At 36.5% G+C, this 25,665-nt stretch overlaps 1 protein-coding gene and 1 long non-coding RNA gene across 7 annotated transcripts in view; one reads left to right on the plus strand and one right to left on the minus strand.

Moving 5' to 3' along the window:
• The window catches only part of LOC133528681 (sodium/calcium exchanger 3), a 263,871-nt gene that overhangs the window by 127,173 nt on the left and 111,033 nt on the right, over window positions 1-25,665 (plus strand). The window lies entirely within an intron of this gene.
• On the minus strand, window positions 16,505-21,060 carry LOC133528645 (uncharacterized). The gene is made up of 7 exons (XR_009801028.1): window positions 20,733-21,060; window positions 20,181-20,311; window positions 19,672-19,798; window positions 19,165-19,295; window positions 18,849-18,929; window positions 18,166-18,368; window positions 16,505-16,752 (listed from the first exon to the last, which is right to left on the minus strand). It is a non-coding gene; the product is annotated as an uncharacterized LOC133528645 (long non-coding RNA).

The following is a 25,665-nucleotide window of genomic DNA, read 5'->3' on the forward strand; positions in this document are numbered from 1 at the left end:
TCATGACATTTAAGGGTTTTCGGCATGCTACTACAACTTTATATAGAGATCTTTCTGTGTTAACGGTAAGACAATTATTTGTACAGCAATTGGTCATTCTACAACACAAAAAGCTACCAGACTTTCCAATAACACGAAGAAGAACCGACATTGTATATTTTATTCCAAAGTATAACACAAAATTTGCAAAAAGATTTGGAAGAACTTTAGGACCAATGATATATAATAAACTTAGCAAAAACATAAATCTACGTACACTAAACTCGTATTCATGCAAATCAACAACAAGTAAATATCTAAAGCTGCAAAATTATGAAAATACAGAACTGCTTCTAAAATAAATGGCTACTATAGACACACACATACACGCATGCACGCTCACACACTCACACACACACACACACACACACACAAACTCGCGCGCACGCTACATGGATATGATTGTAACTTCAAACATTAGTGCTAATAATTCATAACAATCACTGTTCATTTAGAGCTACCTTAAATATTAGATACCTACTCTAGACTGTAGCTACTTAATCATATAATATGTACATAATACAAAATTAAATATTACTTAAGCGTAATTGTTGATTATAGTATTGTATAAAAGTAAAGATTGATGTGTCGTTTTTGCATATACTACGTGTTTACAACTAACTCTGCATTGCAAGCGCACATGGTTGTTAAGTAACCCTCTTTTTTGTTATGAACTCATTAAGTTAGGATCACCCGTGTTTGGGTAATCGTTATAAGAAATGAATTATGTTTGTTTTATATAAATTACTTTTTGTCAAACGCTTACAGATAAAATCCAGAGAAAACTAATAGAACGGCGAATGCTGTTCCACCGTGATACAGTTATATAACTAGTACGGGGAACAGAAGACGCTTACCTACTCCTATGTTTAAACAAATTAAATGATGTGTACCTTTAGCCTTTAGTGCATATATAATATATGTATACCTAAATTAGCGTTGTCCAAATGTAAGCAGTTGTTACTTTTATGGTACTAAATAAAGATTATTTTATGATTTATTTATTTATTTAATCTTTATTGCACAAAAGAAAAACAATCTTATAGTACAAAAGGCGTACTTAATGCCACGAGGTATTCTCTACCAGTCAACCTTAAGGCTAAGCAGAGAGATTGTTATGATTCACATAAGAGTAAGTTTATTTTCATACATCATGAATTTTACTGCAGTTATACAAATTAATAAAAAAAAATTACCTACTGAAACGCTTAATAACTAACTTCAGTGTACACAAGCCTTTACATTTGCTTACTTGTATTTGTGGCTATTTCGTCTATATGAAACCTTGGGTAGGAGTTTACGTAACATATCCTTGGAAATATTGACCTTTTATTTATTAGAAATAGAAATGTACCTACTTATTGCAAGAACATAGTGTTATGATACAATCGGTGGTCTTAGAATTGAAAGTCCTTATGTTCTACCCTATGAAAGGCATGCAATATAAAGCAAGCGTCAAGCAAACATGTAAACAAAACAATTAAAAATATAAACACCTAGAACATATTATGTATCGGATGATAAAAATTACAATTAGGACATTATTCAATAAAGCATCGATAAATAAATAAAGTTAAACATGTCATTTTTCAAATTATTGCTTTAAATAAAAATGAACATATTACCAAGCGTTAAATATTAAAATCATGGAAAAAATTACCAATTTCTCCATATGTATGTATATACTTTATTGTACATAGAAATAAAAACACGAAAAACACAGTTACAGAGTAAATTAAATACAACAAAGGCGAACTTATCCCTGTATGGGATCTCTTCCAGTTAACCTTTGAGGAAATGAGTAAAACAGAAATAACGGTGAATGAATGACAAACACAAACCAAAGTGTACAATCACTGAAATTAATGAAATGCACGTTTTGAATACACATTGATACAAATATATATAGATAGAAAAATAACCATAAAATAATGCATAAAAAAACAAAAATATTATAGGACATTATTACACAAATTGACTGAGTCCCACAGTAAGCTCAATAAGGCTTGTGTTGAGGGTACTTAGACAACAATATATATAATATATAAATATTTATAAATACTTCAATACTTAAATACTCGAAAACACCCATGACTCAGGAACAAATATCCATGCTCATCACACGAATAAATGCCCTTACCAGGATTTGAACCCGGAACCATCGGCGTCGTAGGCAGGGTCACTACCCACTAGGCTAAACTGGTCGTCTGGTATATATATATAAATAAATATTCAATATATAATATAAATAGATATGAATCCGAACCAGAAAAGCAAAGGAAACTAAAAAAGTAGAGGTACTCTATGGAGTCGTAACCAAAGTATCGGAAAGCCATATCTTTTTAATGCGACAGTAATAATAGTGCGACAGTAATAATAGTGCGATAGTGACAGTTGCATTTCGATCGCTATGGAGCGTATGCGATTTCCATGATGGCTACTCGGCCTGGTCACTCTTTCCGATAGGACTCATACCTCCAGCTAACTGAAAAGTCCATATTAAAAAGTATCAATTTAATTTGAAAACTTATATTACTTACAAACTTGTACTAATTCGTAGGCAGAATAAAAATATGAATTTTAACTTTGAGCCTATAGCGTTGGTAGCGTAGCGGTAACAGCGTGCGGCTTTCAATCAGGAAATTTCGGGTTCAAACCCCTGCTCGTACCATTAAGTTTTTCAGAATTTACGAACGATATATCGATTAAGCTTAGATTAAATTTAAAACTGGAAAGAATACTGTCTTGTGTGAGACTTGAACTCACGGCCTCTGGATCGATACTCCAGCGCTCTGCCATCTGAGCCACCAAGATACGATAAGATAAGATATGAGTGAGGAAACAGGACTAAAATAAGGCCTACTTTCCTAAAATCGAGTGCATACGTGAATTCTTGGGATTAGTTGCGAAGCAGACTCCAGGCTCCCATGAGAGGTGACAAACAACCGGAACAACGCGAAGATGATGATGATGTTAGCCTAAATATAAACCCGTCACTTACGGCTGTTACGCGTAACACTCAATTGACCTTGTCACGTGTCAGCCTCTCGACATCACCCGATTTGAACCACTTAATGGAAAGCCGTTTACCATATCAGTCGATTGTGCGAATTATGCATGAGCTACAAAACTATTGGACGCAGAAGGTTAACTGCAGACAAATAGTAATCTGCATACAAAAAGTAAATCAACGTTGGTAATGTATTTTACAGTACATATGTTTTTTTTATACCACGACGGTGTCAAGCAAGCATACGGCCCGCCTGATGGTAAGCAGCCACCGTAGCCTATGGACGCCTGCAACTCAAGGTGTTACATGCGCGTTGCCGACCCTTTAAAAATCTGTACACTCCTTTTTTGAAGAACCTCATACTGTAGACCCTCGGGAAAACCTCGGCAGGTAGCTCATTCCACAACCGGAGCGTGCGCGGAAGGAAGTTCCTCTTAAACCGCACAGTGCGTGACCATTTAGGTTCTAGGGTGTGAGGATGAACGCCCTGCCGATGGCGGGCGGTGCGGTGATAGAAAGTAGCCGTGGGCATCATGTCAAACAATTCTTCAGAGCACAGCCCATTGTACAAGCGGTAGAACACACATATGTTGCTACTTTATAGCACTAGTGCGAAAATTAGCATAACCTGTGTCGAACATTTAAAGGGCCATATGTACTGTAAAACGTTGTACGATACATCCCTTCGGTCGTGTTTTAATTTATCGCCACTCGTTTCGAATTTCCTATTTTTCGCACTTGTATCGTAATGTACTATTTTCTGCACGACGACTGTAATGGTTGAATTAAGATTTCGTATACCAAACTGGAATTGGGTACTTTTCATGTATGGGCTCCCAACTCAGCTATAATATTCATTTGGAAACGGTTAAGTCAACTACATATAATGAAATTGACCAATCACAGCTCGCCGCGGTCAAGAGGAGGAAAGAAAACGATAGCTCAAATTATTTATTTATTTTTAGGTTATACAACCTATCTTTCTGGCGTATCTTTCTGGCACTTGCGTCCGTTCAATAAGAAGAGAAGTTTATTTGGAGATGTTTTCATTTCCCATGCTCTGAAAGTCGGTCATTAATATCCTAAGAAGTGTGTAGAAAGTGACACGTTTTGCACTAGAGAATTTTACATTCCAAGTACGTAACGTTTTTTACGATGAGCAATTCAAATGTGGTTTGAAATCCCCATTACATAAATAACGATACATTTACCTAAATTGTTAAGTAAAAGTACACTTGGAAGTACTAAGTTTATATTTTGTCATTTTTTTTATTACACATGTATTTTACTTTCCGCGTATTGAAAAGTAGAGTGTTGAACTCGGTTGAAAGGCACTCATGTCTGTCGAGGTAGTAGTAGGTAATCTACCTCGACAGAAATGAGTGCCTTTCATCCCTTGGTTAATTATCTACTAATTGCCTTGTCCTACTGGATACTTTATGTACTGTGTTTCGTGTTAAATATCACAATGTCAGATTTAATATGGAACAGCGGTTGCGGTTGTTAATCGATGTTGCTCATATAGTATTTCATTAATTAATTCATGTCGCTTTGCTTAAATAAAACCATTTGTTCTGACTACATTAAACCACAACTGTTTTTGTTTCCTATATTACTGGCTAGTATAATGCATTTATTTAGGCCAGTGCCTAAATAAATGCCGCTTCAGCACTTAAATCGCAAAAGCAGCGCTTAAATCGCTTCAGCATAATATATTCTATTCATTCAGTAGTTATGAGGGACATTTTTTTTCCCCTGTGGCTTTTACTCCCTGTCAATTTGCACAGGGTTAGCCAATGTCGGTGTTGACTTTCACACGAGAGCAGAATGTTCGGTAATATTTTGAACTTGTGGAAGGATGTGGTATGAGGGACATTTACCGGCATACCCCAATTTGACAGGTGTCATTTGGTTTGACGTTTAAGAGGGAAGAATACCTCGTGATTGCCCAAACAAAAAGGGAAAACGACCACTTTTGTATGGTATTGACACAATGAAGAACTAGGTTTATAGGTTTTCCGTTTTTTCATTTGCAAAACATTTTTTTAAAAGCGAAACGTATAAACTAGAAGATATTATGCTGAAGCGATCGACATCAAAATCAAAGTGATTTGTTAAGATTTAGTTAGTGGAAAACGTTTTTTCCCGAAATGGAATTTCATTCAAAAAATACCGTTATTTATCGCTATAAAGCTATTCTTCTCTCTTCAAGCGAATCTTACTATAATTCGATGCATATAAAAATATTTATGTAGGCATGTATCATAATATCGAGGGCTTCAGGCCAAAGGGGCGTATACGCAAATATGCCATTTTTCGTTTTTAACGGCATCGTATTCGTCTTGTAACAATACGTAAGCACAATTTTTTTCATAATTTTATCATAACAATTAGTTAAGTAAATAATTAAAAAATCATTTGGCGTATAACAGACAGTCATAATTTTATGTCGTTCCAAAAAGCCGTACTGAAGGCGTATAAGTGATATTTTCATTCAGTCCCCGATATTCATCGGAGTATAAAGGCGTACGTACATACTTCTCTCACGTGACAGTGCGAACCACCAAATAGTGTCACGCTATATAGGCGTACATACATACGACCATAAACTTTTACCAACTATCCTCAAAGTGCGTCGCGGCAAAGAGGCGTATGAACATACGACCGTACAAAAATTACGTTGGCCTTCAAATAATGCCGGGCCAAAGGGGCGCGGAGACAGCGTCCTTGATTGCCGCATATTGCTATCCCTTTCTGTCAAGCGGGTAAGCGCACTAAGGCCTCCTGTCTCTCAGTCAGTGTCTAGTGCATTACAGTATGGTGTGCATCTCGTGCGAATAATAATAATAAAGTGGAGCGCTCTGATGCTGGTGGCTCTGCCCTGGGCATTCAAGAATGACGTGGGCGGATGTCTCCTCTGCCTCCAAGTACTCTCTGCAGAGGGAGCTATCTGTAACACGTAGGGTTAGTAGGTGTTTGTTTAGTGGGGCGTGACCGGTTATGGCCCCAGTCAAAAGCCGGACCTGTGGCCTCTTCAGCTGTCTCAGCCTCCTCGACAAACCGGGGTCGATTGTCGGAAGGGCTTCCTTCGCCTGCCTGCACGTGCCTAGGTTAGACCAGTACGGTTGGTGTTTTACCTTGGTGTTGTGTCGCAGCATGTTCCGGAGCCAGGCATAAGGCAGAGGTATAATTGGCTCTGGTCCTGCCACCCTCAGTTCCGAACATCCTCTCGCCAATATGTCGGCCGCATCGTTCCCTCGCGAGTTGCTGTGTCCCTTGATCCACTGCAGAGTTAAGCTGATGGTGGTGCTTACCTCTGACAGAGCTTTGTGGCATTTGTAGATTAGCCCTGAGGTCAAAGTATAACTTTGCAGAGCTTGTAGTACTGGCCAACTATCAGAGAGTATGCGGATGGAGTAGTCCAATACTTTCCTTGAGGCGATTGCGTGTGCTGCCATTATGATGCCAATTCTGCCTGGAAGACTGTGTTGTGGGCACCTAGTCAAGTCCTAGTGGTGTTGAGATATGTATGTTTAGGTCCTCTGAGAATACTGCAGCGCCAGTGCCTGACCTTGTCTTTGATCCATCCGTGAAGATTCTCAGCTCTCATGGGTTGAGTCCTTCACGAGGTTCTTCGTGTAACTGTATCTTAATTTCTTGTCGAAGACGAATTGTCTGGGTATCCTGTCAGTCACCGCTTCTATTAGCGGTTCCTTACCTATCGCCTCGTAGAGGATCTCGGTGTGTGGTACCCTAGGTGGTCTCCAGAGATTAGATTTTTTGAGACGTACCGCCGTAGCTAGCGCTTCCTGTTGTATAAAGAGGTGCAGCGGCGGCAGGCTCAGTAAGGCTTCCAGGGCCGCGGTTGGTATTGTCCTCATGCAGCCCGTGGTCGCCATACAGGCCAACCTCTGGATTCGTTGTAGTTCAGCTTCAACTACGGATAGTGTGGTGCGTGGCCACCAAACTATCGCACTGTAGCTTATTATTGGTCGCATGGCTGCCTGGTAAAGCCATAGAGTTATCTTTGGGGTTAGCCCCCAGGTTCTACCCACTATCCTACGACATTGCCAGATTACGACTGTGGCTTTGTCAATTTTGCCGTTTAGGTGATTGCTCTAATTCAATTTGCTGTCAAGTATTACCCCTAAATACTTTACTTCCGCAGATAGTTGGAGTTCAGTGTCGAACAGGCGGAAGTGTTTGTTGGTGAACATAACCAGCTCAGTTTTGTTGAGATTGTCTGAGAGTTCGTTGTTAAAACACCAGTGTTCCACGATGGCTAGTGCAGAGCGGGTAACATCGCATACCGTACCTGCATGATTGCCGCTCGTCAGTATTACTATGTCGTCAGCATAGCCGATTGTGTAATAGTGATTATTGTTTAGTGTGGTGATCAGGTCATTCACCACAAGGTTTCATAGTAGTGGCGATAGGACTCCTCCTTGGGGGCATCCTTTTGCCATTAATGTTTCGCCCGTCCCGAGTTTGATGGTTCGTTGGCTCAACATGTTGTTTATCCATTCTGTCATAACTGCATTCGCACCATGTCTTACCAGTGCTGCTGTAATGCTACTGAACCTGGTCCTGTCGAAAGCCCTTTCTATATCTATGAAGGTTCCTAAGCACATGGATCTGTTTTTGACCGCCACCTCAATTTTACTTACTAGTGCGTGAAGTGCCGATTCTGTAGATTTGCCAGGGCTGTAGGCATATTGGTTTGGATGCAAGGGCACATGAATTTGCACCCTCTCTCTAAGGTACCTGTCACACAACCTCTCTAATGTTTTCAACATGAAAGAGGTCAGGCTGATGGGCCTGAAGGATTTGGGGTCCGAGTAGTCGTTTTTACCTGGTTTCGGTATGAAGATAACTTTGACCTCCCTCCATTGCTTCGGCACGTACCGGTGAGCCAGACAGGCGCGCAGAACGATGGTCAGCTTCAGAGTGAGATGCTTCCCACCCCATTTAAGAAGCGCAGGGAAGATCCCATCCATTCCTGGAGATTTGTAGAAGTCAACGCTGTTTAAGGTCCACTGCGTGCGCTGCGGGCTGATTACCTCATATGTCTGTAGCCACTCGTCCTCCGTCGGGGTGGTAGTAATTCTTAAGTGTAACATTCCTCTGTTATAATTTGATGGAGACGTAAATGAGTTAAGTTGTTAGCTAAACTACTTTTAGGTTTATTAGTACAGAAGATTTAATATTGTTTCTTTTTATGAAATGACGATAAATGATGTCGTATTTATTTGTTTAGAAGTATTGATTAATATTTTATTGTTTAAGATAGTTATAATTTAGTTACCAGTGGTACCATTAAAGAAGGAGTAATGTTTATTGTCTGAATACAAGTTTTGATACGTTTTAACTTTAACCTTTTGTTTTAGTTAATGCACTCTAAATTTAATCGTTTGATTGTTTCTTGACTGCTTTTTTAGTAAAGCTGTCATTGTGTTGTCTTAGCAATTTCCATGCATCCTTTACTACCAATTTCAATTTTATTCTTTTCTATAAAATCGTTTTGTACTACTCGACTTTTGAGCGACTACCATTTACCTACTATCACAAATAGTAAAAATGATCTTATTGGAATTCAGTTAAGTCAGTTTTCTTAAGTAAGCCCACACGTCTTAACTCTAGCTCCCAGCGAAGTGCTAAACGACTGCTATTATAGGCAAAAATCAGAATAACCGGCGTGATTGTCTTTTGAAACACTTCTTCTTATCGTGTGGGTTGTAAGATTGATGTACCTTAAAAACCCTGGTGTTAGAGTTATTGAGTCGCCAAAGGCCTCTGACATGGCTCTCATGACGAGCACCACCGGATAGATAGCAGCCGGAACCAACGACTTTACACCGTGCCTTCCGAAGCACAGAATCATCTTACTTTTCGTACAATCAGGTGATTCAGCCTACAATGTCCTAGCCAAACCGGGAATAGTCTCACAAAGTCACAAAGCGACTTTTACTTGACAGTGTCCCCACCGGGATTCGAACCCGGAACCTCCGAATCGAGAGACAACCGCTCTAACCATTAGACCACGGAGGCTATTGAAACACTGATATGCTCAAAGTGGCAATTCAAAATAGTTACTTACCCAATCGGTAACCAGCTCGAGTCGACATTGCTTAATCTCGTGGACAGTTGTGACACTATCAAAACCATCAGGAATCATTTAATGGTAAAATCTAGATGAATTTATGAATATTTAGTCAAAATATAATTTGGCGCCCTATTATACGGCCACAAATAAAGGATACTTACACGATAGATTCGTCAGCCCAGACGGGCGTATAAAAATCAGAAAAAATAGAAGAAACTACACAATGATGACTAAATTACTGTAAATTTAAAGTATTTTGCATTATTAACAGTATTTCCACCTTTCATAATTAAATTATCGAATAGAAAAAAAAAATGAATTATACGACCATAAATCTCAAGTATTTTTCAAAAAATTTCAACCTATATGTCGGAAATTACTGTCGTGGTAAAGAGGCGTAACTACATAATTACTGCTTTTTAGAATACGTAGAACGAAACTAGGCATGACACATGAAACAGACAGTAATTTAAATACTCTATGCAAAATTGTAGAACAATCGGTACATTGTAACAAATTTTATTCAGTTTTTTGTCTCTCCTGAAAAGTAGGGTTCTTGCTTATACGCCCCTTTAGCATGAAGCCCTCGATATATTGTTTTGTGTTAAAATTATTTTAATTTGGCTCTAACAATACAATACAATACAAATATACTTTATTGCACACCTCAATACAGAAACAGTACAAATAATACAACACATAAAGAAGAGGTAAACAACAGGCACTCTAACTGTATATTATAAATAATAAATTCATTTATTTACGACCAACTTGGACCATTTTGTGTTAGTGATAGTTTTGATGTTAAGGCTAAAATGTCAGTGCATACATAATTATGCCCCGCACCAACTCACTCATTCGGTTTAGCCTTAGGTTAATTGGTAAAGAATGCCTACTGGCGTTAAATCCGTCATTTGTACTTTTCATGTATTGTGCAATAAAGTTTATAAATAAAAATGGTATAAAGGCAATTATCGTCTTAGAAAAAGTATAGGTACTAAGAGCTACTGGAATACTCTAAATTAATTCGCTTAAACATAAGTATTCGACCTAATATCGTTTTTGAGGCTGATTCTGCCGTAACAATTTCATATGGTCTTCATGTTATTTTGACACGACTTTGAGCCATATCATCAGGCATCTCACGTGCATCGATAAGAGTGTCCGAAATGTCTTAAGTTGAATAATTGCGACAGGTGTTCAGGGGGCGAGGGTCAAGCAAGCCGAATATCGAATTTAAACTATCGTGAGACATACAAATATTAAACTAATTTTACGGTTGATACTCACGTGTTTTAGTTACTCGCGCGCCATGTTACACTAACATGTTGCTAGTGCTTGAGAAAGAAAATCTAGGCTCCCCGAAACATGTCGCGCGGGTGACTAAAAACACGTGAGTGGCAACCGTAACATTAGTTTAGAGCCAAATATGACCAAATTTTACGTTTGAGGCAAAAATCCGTGTTAGAGTCAGCCCCAACAGCCTTCTGAACACTGTTATTGACAGTTTAGATTGTCCAATAGTTGCAAAGTGGAACGCTATGCACATGAACAAATTGAGCAATAGAGGTGTTGTTGGGCTATTTTAGTTATAAGACTTAGGTTAATTTAATTTATTGTATTACTCAATGACTTTTTTATTTTTATTATTATTAATTTTTAAATGTTTCTGTTTTTATTATTATATTGTGTAATAAATAATGTATGGGTCTTGTTATCCGAAATAAATGATTAAATTAAATTAAATTAAATTAAAAATAGTAATAGTAAATAAAATTAAATTCAAATGTTTCTAGACTTTTTTATTATACTACGTCGGTCGGTGGCAAACAAGCATACGGCCCGCCTGATGGTAAGCAGTCTCCGTAGCCTATGTACGCCTGCAAATCCAGAGGAGTTATATGCGCGTTGCTGACCCTAATATCCCCCCCCCCCCCTCGTTGAGCTCTGGCAACCTTACTCACCGGCAGGAACACAACACTATGAGTAGGGTCTAGTGTTATTTGGCTGCGGTTTTCTGTAAGGTGGAGGTACTTCCCCAGACTAAAATATGGCCAAATGTGACAAAACTCTCCAGACAACTACTCTTAACAAAAGTAACAATGAAAATTGTGTTTTTTTTTTTTTTAACTTGAGTGTCGGGTTCTCTGTTCGAAATTGCTACGAGCAGAGCGCTACGAAAACGTTGGCAGTGAATGTGTTAAATAACTCCAAAGGCATTTGTACTAAAAATTCAAATTTTGAAAGGTCATGTTGGAGTAGGAGTGGGGAAAGGGCTCCAGACTAATCTCACAACATTTCACCACAGCCCCATCCCTGCTTGCGCCATTTTTTTAACCTAAAACGTCTCTTTTGGCTCTGACAGTTCATATCCATAACAAACCCGATCAAATTCATAACATGTTATTACAATGAAAATACTTCCTGACTGTATTTCGTCAGTGCTACGAAATGCTACTGTCACTACGCGGGCTGGGCCGCAAACGCTGGTTGGCACTCAGGTCAAGGAAGTATCAATATAAGATAAAAACTTACTTACTTACTCCGTTGGCTCAGCGACCCAAAATGACACTTGGCTTCCGACACAAGACAGCGCCACTTTTCTCGATCCTGTGCCACTTCTCGCCAATGTTGACTCGAAGTGCGCAGATCCACCTCCACCATGTCGCTCCAGCGATACCTGGGGCGTCCGCTAGGACGTCCTCCTGCTAGGCGACACAGGTACGCTCTTTTTACATTCCGATCTTCATCCATTCTCTCATGGTGGCCCAACCAACGGAGTCTGTGGGCTTTACTTTCTCCCATGATGTTAGGTTCAGCCTCTAGGTCTTCAATCTCACGGTTCTTAACGACTGTCCAGCTTCCATCCAGTCTTCGTTTGGGGCCCAGTATCTTACGGAGGATCTTCCGTAAAATAAGATGAAAACCGTAAATCAAATTATTAAAACGGAAGAGGCCTCTTTAAGTATTCTCTGGTTCAGAATATGACACAAAATCTCTGTAAATCATAACTCCTTTACAAATTTGAACTTTATTTCCGTATGATAAGATCTGTTCCTTAAATGATGAATCTTGAATGATGTTAAATTGTGTGGTGAGGACAACTTAAGGAATTTTGTAGCGTTCGAAATTTAAATGGAGGAATTAGGGTGTTCTGAAACTTCTTAATTGAATACAAACCTAGTGGCGTTGTAAGACTTGGCAAAGAGGTTTATACAGCTTAGTCTGTTGCGGCTACTTAGAATTTTCAAACCCAATGCCAATATAATAAATCCGGCGAGCAAGTTATTTTTAGAGGGGTTAAATTTTGTCCGTAATGATCACAAATTCAAGCTTTCTTACAGCCAGTATTTTTGTCATTTTTCTCAGCGACGGAATATACACGGTGAATTTTAATCGTTGTTAGGAGTAGAAAAAATTGAATTACGACCTAAATGGAATTCAACACGCGAGATCACATGTAATTTACATTACCATCTACCTAATTAATTACCATACCCCGGATTTTTGGGTGCGGAAATGATTTCGTGTGTTTATAACTTTGTTCATTGTAAAATAAAAAAATAGGTAGCTCTAAACGGGCTTAGAAACGTTCAAATAGTTTCTTCTTTTACTGTTGAAGTGAAAACATCTTTAGTCACGTTGGGAATTTTTCGAGATGGGAAAAAACCACTAAACTCGCAAAACTGTTACCTTTACCGCAACTGACAGACGTCACTTTGTGACTAGCCATATGCCTATTGCGTAATATTAGCCTCAGTTTTGTATCAAAACACATAGAAAAATAACGAAATACCTTACAAATACTACAGTCCTCTTCGTTTGCATTTTTCGTTCATGATTTCACCCTTTATTCTAACAATTACAACTTGATGGACACGTTTCCATATTTCACCACTCGTGATTTCGTTTAAATACGTAACACACAGTAAATATTCATTATTTTGTTTTAAAATAATGCGCGAAATAGTAATGATTAATCGAAGTTAACCTAAAATGTGGAATAATATCACTGACATTGACATTGACAGTTCATTCTGTTGTGCTGAACAACTGGTAAGATTTGCGAAGCCAAAATCTATTCCTAAATCTATTAGTTTCTTTTAAAAGAATATTTGTAGTCGTACATGCAATTATTGGTGTAATAAAAACATTGACTTACCTATTTGATAATAAACGTGAAGTATTACAATACAAATGTTACTTTCAGGAAACAAAACTATAATGTCTGAAAGTAAATAATAATGCTTGCATATTCATGCTTGACAGGTTTTGGAACGTACCCTTTTATCATTGTTTTGGTCTACTTAAACTGACTACTAAGCGACTGCTGTCACTGTGTGCGCAAATGACATTGTGTGAGTAAACGTCATTGAAAATATCTCCGTCTTTCTTTGAGCCTTGTGTGCGATAGGGACACAGTTGACAATCGGTGTTAATGTGAATGTTATTGTATAGGGCGTATGGTTTGGTAAACAAGATGAAACTTATGACCTTTCGTCATAAGTCGTATGTCCCTACGTGCCATGAGGAGAGCAATCTCCTTCTGAATTCTGGTACCCTGGTACTTTTAGATTGACAATTGTCTTATTTAAGTCTAAGTCCCTACTATGTATCTAATATGTCCCCAGTAGCTACTATGTATCCATTGTGTATCCAGTAGCTACTAGGTATCCAGTGTGTCCCCGTTATGTCCCCATTGTGTCGCTAGTAAAGGCATATAAAAGGGCCGGTGAGAGCAGTCGGGATGCATTCATTCTTTGACCATCGGACTAGCAGTATCTCTGGCTTTGGGTAAGTGAAGTTTCTCTACTATTCTTTCTATTTGTTTGTGTTTGCTGGGAATTATCCTGGTAAATTTAAACTTGTAGGATTGTGTCTGTGTTTGGTTTTGCGATTTCATCGTAATGCTAAACTTGGGCTATGGTGGAGATACTTTACTTCCCTATTTGTGTTACTATATTGTGATTTTTTGTTAGCAAAATCTAACTTCGTTATTTACTATCTTTCTATAGTGTTAGTATGATATTTTATAAAGCCAGATCACTGTTTGGACTAACAGTTGTGTCCATCTAAGCGGTTTCTCCCTAACGGTGCCAAACTGAAGCCGTTTAGAAGTCTTTTGCTCCAAGTTGAGAGGACTTGGCGTCTCTTCTTTACCAACATAAGAGGCGAACAAACTCTCCCTAGTCTCAAAGTCCAGCTGTTAGATGAATGTGAGGGCATCACGTGCGTGCCATTGGGAGTAATCCCTACTCACTGAAGTCTGCAGTAATTGAGGCTAGGTCCCGTATTAAATATATTTATATATTTCGGTACTCTGGTTCGTGCTTGTGCTGGTTGCAGGGAAAACTTCTGTCGTGATTGATACCAAACACAAACAAGTCTTAGTCATGGCAGCGTTTCCCATGTGGCTAGTGCGGGTGTGGGCTAGGATGCCGATGTTTTTATATACATGCTAGGGCGGTCTATTCTCATCCACCGTGCCCACGTGGCGATGAGGAGGGGGCCAATCACACAGACACTAGGGTTTGCTATACCTCGGTTTTGTCGGCCGAATGCTTACAGCTTAGATTTAGGGATACACTTGTGTATGTTCCAAACCACTAGATCAATGGTAAGTACGATCTGTGTTCTGGACATACTAGATTAGGGATTAAGGGTAGGAATAGAGTAGAGTCACACACACTGTTATAGGGTCTCTCTTAGGTTTGGTCTATAAAGTTGATTGGTTGGTGTATATTTCTCTTTTAAAGGTTATAATGACGTGAAGCTATGGTTTTATATCTTGTACTAATGCTAATATTGAGTGAAATATTGGTAATGGAGTCCAATTACCTAACTGTACTTATCCTGAGTGGAAAATTGAAGGTTACCTATAACATCTTATATCAATTTATTTCATTTCTGGGTTTTTGGTGTGGAGACGAAGTACAGAGTATTGCGATCAGGTTCTAAGGTATTTACAAAATCAATTCTCAAATATCAAGCTGGGCTTAGGAACACAGACTATTCTGGAATTGAGTAATGGTTTGTTTTAGAGACCCTTTGGCAGGCGAGCGCAGTCCATTGGAATCTTTGAGTGGAATAATGCTCATCTTGATATTTCGATATCATAAAGTACAATAATACTTGTACTTCGTTTATACTTTTAAAAGGCCTGGGAATTCAGCCTACTTTTAGCTATGGGGACTGGGTAATGGCTTAGTAGCCTTAGGTTTTGGATATGAAAAAGATAAGTAAATGGTGCCTGTCGAATACTTATCGCTTCTTTTCGTCAGCCCTAGGTTTGCATAGGTTTCGAAGCGTTGGTCATAGTCCGTCTGGCTAATAAGGTAGGAGTAGGTGGCCCGATTGATATTGCTAATCGGAGTAAGAGTCTTCAGACCTGCATCTAGCATTAGAGGCAGCACGTGTGATCTATTCATACCTCGTTTAGAAGATGATAGGATCGATAGGTATTAATATTTAATCTTAATATAACTGTGTACATGGGCTTAACCCAGGAGTGCTGCTTCAATGTTACCCCGAAGACTTAATAGGAGTAGCAGGATTATACCAAAAATATTTTTATATTTATATCATCATATACGCTGCAATACTATTTTTATATTTATTTTATCTTACATTCTGCAATACTTTTCTAATGAATTATAAAATTATATTTTATATTACATTAAAATCACATTGACGTTTCTGTAACTTAAGGCTACACCCGACGCCAACGACTCGCGCATTTGGGCGGAGCCTATACCCTTAACCGGGACATTGCTATAAACTTTTAGTTTATTATACCTATATTTCCTTTTTACTCATAAGGTGTCATGTTTAATATAGAAATGGTTCTGAGTATCTTGGTTTTACGGTGTTTCGCAGGAGGTGGAATCTTAACATAATTTCCTTTAAATAATTTCTCATCAACATAATAGGTATATTATTATAGTACAGTAAATATCAGATCTTTAACATCTAGGTAATAAACAATTAGGTAAAATCAAAGTCCAAGATTTAGTTGTTACTCATTAAAGAATCTAGGGTTCCGCGGTTCACTTCGAGGGGTCCTAACCTTTAACTAGACGATCACTTGGCCAAATTATTGTTGGGGTAAAATTATGAGGGTAGAATTTAAGGGTGGTATCAATTTTAAAGGTGGGGTAGAGTGGGGAGTAGGAAGGGGAGGTTACATTTTGGTGAGCCGTGACGCAGGATTTATTTTACCTGGATTACTACGGGTTTTCAAGATATATCTAAGTAAAAGTAGCCTTCAGGCTACATTTTGTTGCCGTGAGAGCGGAGTGGGTACACTGAATTTTGGACTCTGTTTTTATTGTGTTTTAAATAAAAGTCATAAAATCGTTTATTTGTTTAGTTAGTTTGAAAAATAAAAACGTTTATTTTTCAAACTGTTATTATGTACAAAAAAAATCCTTAGAGTTATTGTCTACTTAATAAAAATATAAGGATTAGTTATTTTCTATTTAAAGTTTATCAGTCTTCTTTACTCGTTTTCTTCTCGTCGTTGTTAGGGGATTCATTTCATATTTGAGACGTGTCATCTCAAAATAATCAATTATAATTCCATCTTCTTGCGCCTTGATACCTAAAAAATAATAATAGCAAAATTAAAGCCTATGTAGCCAAAATAATCATACTTGATTCTTTCGCGTCATAGATTTGAAGAAATTATATTTATAGTAGGGACCAATAACAATAATGAAATAAATATTTTCAAGTCAGTCTTTCACATATCGACCGTGTCTCAAATTAGGCAAAGTTTGTGCTATAGGTACTAAGTAGGCGGCGTAGTGTATATTTCTATGGATAAGTACATACTTAGAACTTAGATAAATAGATATCATCCATGATTTAGGAACGCATATGCATAGTAGACGCGCAAGTGGATGCTTTTGTTAGGCAGCTTTCATAGGAAGGGTCGCTACCTAGTAAGCTAGGAGGCTAATAGTGCCAATAGTCTAGACATAAGATAACATTACCTAAGTCTACCTAGGATGCGGTTAGGTATAGCCTAGATAAGACACAGGTCTGTTAGAAGTTGTGCTTCACTCGAAAAATTATGGGGGCGTGAAATAGTTCATTTCACGTAATTTTCTTAAAATATTAAGGAACAGGGGGCGTATTCCGCATCTTTCTTACTTTTCTATAAAAGCCGGCAACGCAGTTACAACTCCTCTGGTTTTGCGATCGCTCGACTCACCATTGGGCGATTTCTTTGACTTTTGCTTTCTATATCATATAAATAGCTACGCGCATGTGATAATATAGGAGTTCGACTGTTATTAGAGAGTTTATAAACTCATAAAATATCATCCTATAAGCTACAGATCGGATAATAAAGTTCATGCATTATCTGACGGATAAGCTCAGCCCTGTCACTCATAGAATAGTAGCAACAAACCGTTAATTCTGTTAGGTACAATTAGTCGTTCTAAGCGTAGGTCTAAGTGACAATCACATACGTTAGGACTATATTTGTTTTGATTATTTTATGTGAACATCATACATTCGTTACTGTAGGATAATCATGTATGTATGTATGAACTAGGATCTGCTTGAGTTCATCTGACAAACAGAGTTATTTACCACATATGCTAGAACATTTAGTCTAGGAAAGCAAACAGTCATAGTACGTCATACAGTCATTATTAGAGGATCAGTAGAACATACAAATATGTATGAAATTTAGCTATATAGGTATTATTCAGAACCCTCACTATATTCATTAAGAATAGCACTGAAATATGTGCATAGTTACTGTCTATAGTCATTGCTATTATTTACTAGGGCCTCTACGAGTGCTTTGTTTTTCATGAAAATCGACCGAGATATGTAATGCGTTGTTGCCCTGACTAACGGCGCACATAAAAAAGCATACTTTTTTGTAGGATACTAATACTACTTAGGATTACAGTACTGATCTGTTGACGGTACTTTTCCATCGTATTCTGACTACGGTCGAATAGTACATGATTGGTTAAGCTAGCATAGTAAGTACCTAACATAAAAGAAGATCTTGAGTGTCATTTTCCCTATAAGTAGTATTCAATGTAGACCACTGCTGATGTGGGTGCAGGTTTCTAGAAATAGAGCCGTGGAACAGGAACTTTGAAGTGGCAGTAGACAGCAGCCATTGTTACAGCAAAAGTGATGAAATAAAATTATTGAACAGGAGTCTGGAGTAGTGCGGTCCTTCGTAATCTGAAATAAATAGGCAAGCATTAGAAAAAATTCTGTTAAAATTAAAGTGGAATAGGTAGCTTTTGATTTTCTTAGTCAGTTTTAGTTGGGCAATATATCAACATCTTTCTTAAGTCATCCATTCGCGGGGGCGCGTTATGATTTTCAATGCATAATAAAAGGATATATAAACACATCCTACGGAAATATTAGGTTTCATAAAATGAAGTAGGCAGTACATAAATTCCTTTTCAAAATCTAAAAAGTTTGAAAATCTTTGCCTTGCAGGACATACTTCCTTAACCTTGGTCACAAATAAGCTAGGTTAAGTCGAATTAGTCAATAGAATTAGAATAGGTTATGTAAGGCTAAGCACATTCTACATTTCTTCGCTCATTCATTGAGAACGCGCCGTTTAGGTATTTAAAATATCAGTCAAAAGGCATGAGTTTCATACATAACAATACATTTTGTACAATATATTATAATAAGATAAATTACCTTTCATCAATAGAAGCATTCAGTAAGTGTACATTGAGGGTAGATGTAATGACTGCGGGGCAGTGTCAGTTCTACGGAACACTAAAATTGAAAATGTTTAGCTTAAGTAGGGTATATTTAAGAAAACTTATTTTTAAATCTCTTTAATAGGTTTTATTTTCTATTATAAGATACTTCAGATACACAGTTCAGAAAAAGGTAGATCAAACAGTTCAGATTTCTTTATGACAAATGAAGGAAATTAAGTTGCTTATTTTACTAAGTAGGGTTAAGTCTAAAGATAGCTTTTCAAGGTGGCATTGGTTACTATACTTACTTGAAAATTGTGGCTTAGACATGGAGAAACAGGAATCATGAAAATAACCATAGAGATTTCCTTCGCTTGGCTTAAGTCTAACTGACTGCTAGGGGACCTCACGGCTAGGTGTCAGGAAACCATTCTGTTTGCTGAAAATTTAAACATATGTATATTGTAGATTTCATTGCATTAAGTAGAATATTTGAGACCAATAAAAATAAATGAGTAGATAGCAAACATAAAAATGACCAACTCGATGTACTGCATGTGATCTATGTTCAAAAAACACTGTGATAGGATTTATACAAAAGTTAGTCTGAAATTATATAAACTTGAGGATAGATAATATAAGTATTATTAGAAGTGTTTATTTTAAACTAAAAAGGTCTCAATATTTAAAATAATAAAAAATAAAAAAATTACTACTAAAAATTTTGAAAGTGAGAAAGTTTTCTTAAAATTTATATTTCTAAACAGGATTAAGTATAAAACATTTGCTTTGAGTGACAGAGTTGTTGTACTTACTTGGAGATTATCGAGACTCAGAAAAGTCCATGAAAACAGCAAACGGCAATTTGCTCCGCTCGGCTTAAACATCACCAAACACTAGGTATGGGTATATATAGGCAGCCATTAGTCTTGTCTCTGTTTGCTGAAAAATTAAACATATATTGTAAGGTTAATTGCAAGAAGAGGAATATTTATGACAGGTTCGAGTTTAGGTTCACTTTTTGAGTTACCGGACAACTGCCGGGATCCTTTTAGAAAGAAAACTACAAATTCACTAACAAATTTTCAGTAACGCAAGAAATCCTATTCATATTTTAGCTGAAGTCATGACATAATTTTTAATTTTCATAACATATTGCACTTCCAAATAAAAAAAAAAAAAAAACTCAGATTTCAAAAAAAAAAGACACCCATATCACCTTATAGAACAATAACATTTTTCAAATTCCAAATACAGTCAAGTAAGGCCTAAGGGAATTTGTTTAGTAGTAGTCTAGTAGTAGTATTAAAAATGTCATACTTACTCTTTAAGGTTGTGTAAAGATTCATCAAATCCAGCAAGCGGGGTTCTCCAGCACAATTTCAGTACATTTTCATTGTTAACAGTTCATGTGTGTCAGGCAACAGGGACTATTGCAATAGAGTTGTCAGTTTGCTGAAAAGACACGTATAGTTTGTAAGTCTTATTGCAATAGAAAACGCGTAGTAAAGAATCAAAATAACATTAGATAGGCAGCATAAAACAAAATTAGGAATATCATCCCGTCAGTACTTTGATTGCTTTCAGGTTTATTCGAAGAGAAATGTGTTTGTATTGGTGAACAAGACAATAAAAATAAGGCAATACAATACTCTAGGCCACTATAAGTAGAATAATACCAAATTGGGAACAAAGTGTGAAACAGACAGTACTCGTATTGTCTCGTATTTATTGGAAAAGCAGTTTTATTGATAGATAGGTCAATTTGTGGGTGGTAATTATTTTCTATCAGGCTTTAACTATGTGAGTATGTTTGACTATAGGGCTTCAATAGCAGTGATTTTTCTAAATGACAGAAAAAAAAATAGAAACTTACCTCGCTAGGAGTAACAGATTTCATATTTGAGCTCATTTCGATCGGTATATCGATTCGAACAGGAACTAGGCACATTAATTAAACATCCTTGTTTCTATACAGTTCAAACTTTAGGTCATAAGTCATCGTAGGGCATTAGGTTCATTGAAGATTTACACATTTTTGATGAAAGTGAAGACCATGATCGTGTTTGAATCCGAAAATCTATTTCGTTTGTCTTGTGCAGTTCTTGCGATAGGCAATGAGTAGGGATATTTAGAGAATCATAAAAGCGCACTCGAGGACGATCTTTTCCAGCTCAGTTTAAAGTTCCGTCATGGTAATTATTTGTCAAAAAAAATTTATACAACTTGATGAATTACAATATGGCGTTTGGATGGTTGTCACTTGTTTGCTTATTAAGGTGTTAATTCACTGTGACACTGATAGTTGAGGTAACTTGGGTATTTATGACCTTAATTATTAATTTTGAGATTTAATAACAAGATTTAGGCAATGAAAATGAATGATGTTAATAGAAAATACTAATAAAAAAACTTAAATGAACGGAAGTTAGAAAAGTGTCAGAGCTTAGGGCTGCCATGATTAAAATATCGTTGTAAGTCTAGAATAGTTTATGGTATGGCGTGATTGCATCAATTACTTTAATTTACTTATTGGATAAATGCATCCTTACTATCATATTAATATAAAATGCATATTCAAATCTTAAAACGGCCAAATTTCATTGTATTCTTTTATTTCTTGTTACACACGCCATCTATGGGGAACTTTAACTAAGTCGGCTACAATCCGATTAAATCATGTAGGCAGTGTTTCGTATGTTGTCAGGGATGCTAGGACGTATTTTTAATTTTGTCGCACATGGCCGACATCTAGAAAATATTGTTTATGATTAAAAGCGGTTTACACGATCGATTTAATTTAGTATTAAAAATAGTTAATAAAAATATTGCATTTTGTTTTTAACAGGTCCGATACGAAATAATCTTTTGGCAGAGAATTGAATAATCTCAAAATGCATAGATTCAGAGTACTACTTCCATCTAGTGTCGAGTAGAAGTACTTAGACGTTCCATGATTGATCGATGAGTGAGTTAATTCGTAGGTGGCGCTAAAAGTCAAAAACAGTAGAGTAATTTAATTAGTCAGGAAGTTTTATTTATTATCTTTATATATTTCTCTTTTAAGTTTGACTATCACTATATATCGATTTTTATAATTTGGCATTCGTTTCGATATGTATTTTTTTTCAATATGTTGTGTTTCGGATCGTGAAATGGAAAATGGCAGCTTATCTTTACAGCGTCATCTGACGGCGAACTGTGACATTACTAGAGTGCGGAAGTGAATACGTAGATAACCACCGTAATAGTGTCGCTACTTGACACTAGGTGACAACAACATCGATTATTGATAATGTTAATTTATGGTCAAGATTATTTGTATATTTTGCTAGGAATAAGTAAATGAAAAGAATAAATTCTTAAAAATCAATAATATAAAATACAATCCAGCAGGATGCACCGGGTACAAGTTTTTCCGCTTTTCGCGCATACAATTTTGAGTTTGCCGCCTATAATATACGCTTCCGATACGTTTGTTTGACAGTTTGTAGCGGTGAAGATGGAGTAAAGACTGTCTAATTGTTTTTGTTTTCAAGTTATCGTAAAAATAAGTCTAGGTCGTTTTAATAATGGAAATCCGTATGTGAGAGAAATAAAAATCGCTGTGAAGTTTAGGATAATATGTGTATTAGCAAACTGAGTTCATGACGTGTGGTCAATCTTAGTTATAATAAAAAAATGGTGTTTGTAACCGGGACAATTTGTTTTAGACAGAAATATGCCATTAGGAAGTGTTAAAATAAATTGGATAGTGTTTAGAACAAAAACAAATGTAGATGTTATCCCAGAGATTGATTATAAGTGCTGTGACAGTGGTTAAAAGTGGATATATTAGCAAGGAAATGCATTGGAAACGTGAGTACAGAATATTTTGACAAGAACATCTGTAGTCTGTTGGTATATGAAACAAATTTTAAATCTTGTGTTCGCGTTATATAAAATGTAATAATAATTTACTCAAATTCTTTAGATATTCCGGATTGTTAATTAACATGTGTTCTTGAATTTTATATTTACGTCAACTTCGAATTGTATGTAATTTGGATATATGCGTATGTAATTACCTAGTAAATATATATTTTTCTCTTTAATTAAAGATAAGACTTGCCAGTACGTGTGCGAAACACTTCATAATAAAAGGAAATCAGAGAAAAGTTACGCTACAAAGCTATTGCTAAATTCACCTCTCACAGTAACTCTCCCGTGGCGTAATGGTGCTGTAGGTTGTCTAATGTATGGAGGCTAAATGCTTTTTGCCCGAGTTCAAATCCCACTGAGTGAATAAGTTTTTTTTTGTTTTGTTTTTGTGAATCAGTATTAAATGATTAGCCAACTTTGCGATTACATTGCTATATTTTAGATCATATTAGGGCTTCGTTTTTTTTAAGTTTGTTGTAGTTGCGTGGCTTATTATTTTTCTTCGTTTAATATTCTTAAGAAAAACTTTATCTTTATAAGTTGATTTTAAATATCAAATGCAGGCATTTTCTATAAAAGGGGTTTAGTGAGAAATTATGTGTATCTGAGTGAAAAGTGGAGTGTCTTATAGTGTGAAAAGTGTTAATGTGGTTATAATTGAAGTGAATTAATGAAAACCTGAACTATAATTCAAGAGAATATTGTGATACCGGGACTAGATTATTTGTTAATGCCGGGCAACTTGGAGAAGAACAGACACCATAGCCAGACTTCAAGTGCTGGTGCCGCTGGTGAGACCAAGTAACGACAGTCACTGACTTTCCTGTTGCAACTGTCCTAAGGCCTACTGAGCATCGTGGTAAATGAAGAACATTAATGTGTGAAATCACAAGCAACTTGTGTTAGTCAAAGGCAAAAATTGTTATAAAATTATTTTTCTTTGCTATTAAACATTTTATACATGGAACTTTAGTGCTCTTAACATTCTTAATTTATATTGCATTTTATTGTGAAATAACGAATTAAGCGGATAGGTTGAGTAAAGTACATTGTTGTTTCAAACCTTGTTAAACATATTTGCTATAATTTGGTTATATATTAGGGTGTAATAGTTACATAGATATATTTGGTGTAATGAAAATGTGACATATCAATGACCTATGTCAATGCATTGTGCGGAAAAACATTTTAATTTCAATTCATTATTTAAATATTCATATATGATCAATTAATAATTATTATTTATCATCATCATAATTTCTAGTGCCATCTGAGTAAAGTTCGGAATTTTACTGGGAAGAAATATCTATATTTCATTTTATCACCCAGATTGTAGCCCTAAGTCCTGATTTGGTTTTATTTTATAATGAATGCTTGAGCATATTTTGAAATGTTTTGCCTTGGGAGATGGCTTAACCATATAGAGGCAGGGTACATCTAGATTCTAGAGTCAATTTTAGGTTTTATTGCCATAGCATTCCAATTTAGCCCAAGTTTTGTAGATAGTGGCTTTTGCCCAGTGTGACAATTTTCCCAGTATCAAGGTAATGAGAACAAAGTTGTATGACATTTAGCTGATATATAATTGTTGCATAATAGTGCGTGGTTATAGGCTTTTGTTAGAGCAATAGTTAGACATTACGTGTGGACATATCGATTCTCGGGGGTAAAGAGTGGAATGGTTGGGCGTGTTTCGGGATTCATTCTTCGTTATTTGTATATACAGTCAGCGGTACTATTCGTTTGTGTTCTTCCTCGGCTCCTCGTGACTCAGGGTCGCGGCCGTCTGAGGTCATTTTTTTTTTGTACACCCAGCCCTTCATTCTGCACCATGCCTTTTTAGTGATAGGCACTTGTGTAGATCCTCATGCCCAATCTTTATCCATATTCGCTTAAGATTCTTGCATATGAACTTTAATACAGGATGGGATACTTTTTGCAGCTGACGATACACGTCCATGACGCGATGGTCTATTGTATAATGGGTGGACGACATTGCATTTTTGAACGGCACTAGTGAACAAAAGGCAGGCGAATTAGTCGCTGAGCGTTGTCATAAAATATAACAATATAAAAAAAAATATATTTGAAAAAAAAAAAACTTCGTGTGTCAATTGAATTAAATACTTAATAAAAAATATATTCAGGTAGTAATTATTAAATAAATTAAACCGGTATTGGGCTAGTATGGGGCTAGGACAGAATGTTTTTTTTCTTACATTTTTTTTTATTACAAGTGACAGTACAATAATAAATTTTGTATTTCTATTTTTTTTACTTTTTGATTGCATCTCAAGAGTCTTGGCTGTTTGTAAAAATCGTGTGAATGCGTAACTGAGGAGGAATGTATATGAACGATGAGTGCTTATAGTTATGAATATGTGAGGTTTTATGAATAAGATGTATGAATATCAGATGATGGACGTAAAGTAGACGGATGTACCTATATTGAAAAAAATGGATTGATACAGATAGACAAAGGCTGGAGTGTAATCAAACTAGATTTGTCGGTGTTTGCAGGGGAACAGAAAGGGGGGGAAGGGGGAAACTCAACTAACTGGAAAAGTCTTATCAGTAGGTTAAAATCCATTGGATTAGACCCATTTAAAAGGGTAGATTTTTCTAGTTAGTACTCTACAAGGTATGAATACACTTACGAAACCCACACACTCATCTTGGATGGGATATATCCGACATTCGACATGTTTTATGGGCCGTGAGCGTCTAGAAGGGACGAGGCTCTTTTCAAGAATTAATTAAACATAATTATAATATTGTTTTTATTGGGATAAGGTGTAGTAATCAGCAAATAATTTTACCTTATTTAACTTGGTTTAGTAATTCTTTGGTTTAGACAAAAATATCTTTGCTGTATCATATTGAGGTAC

The sequence above is a fragment of the Cydia pomonella genome, chromosome 19 (genome assembly GCF_033807575.1).
Source record: "Cydia pomonella isolate Wapato2018A chromosome 19, ilCydPomo1, whole genome shotgun sequence".
Lineage (NCBI taxonomy): Eukaryota > Metazoa > Arthropoda > Insecta > Lepidoptera > Tortricidae > Cydia > Cydia pomonella.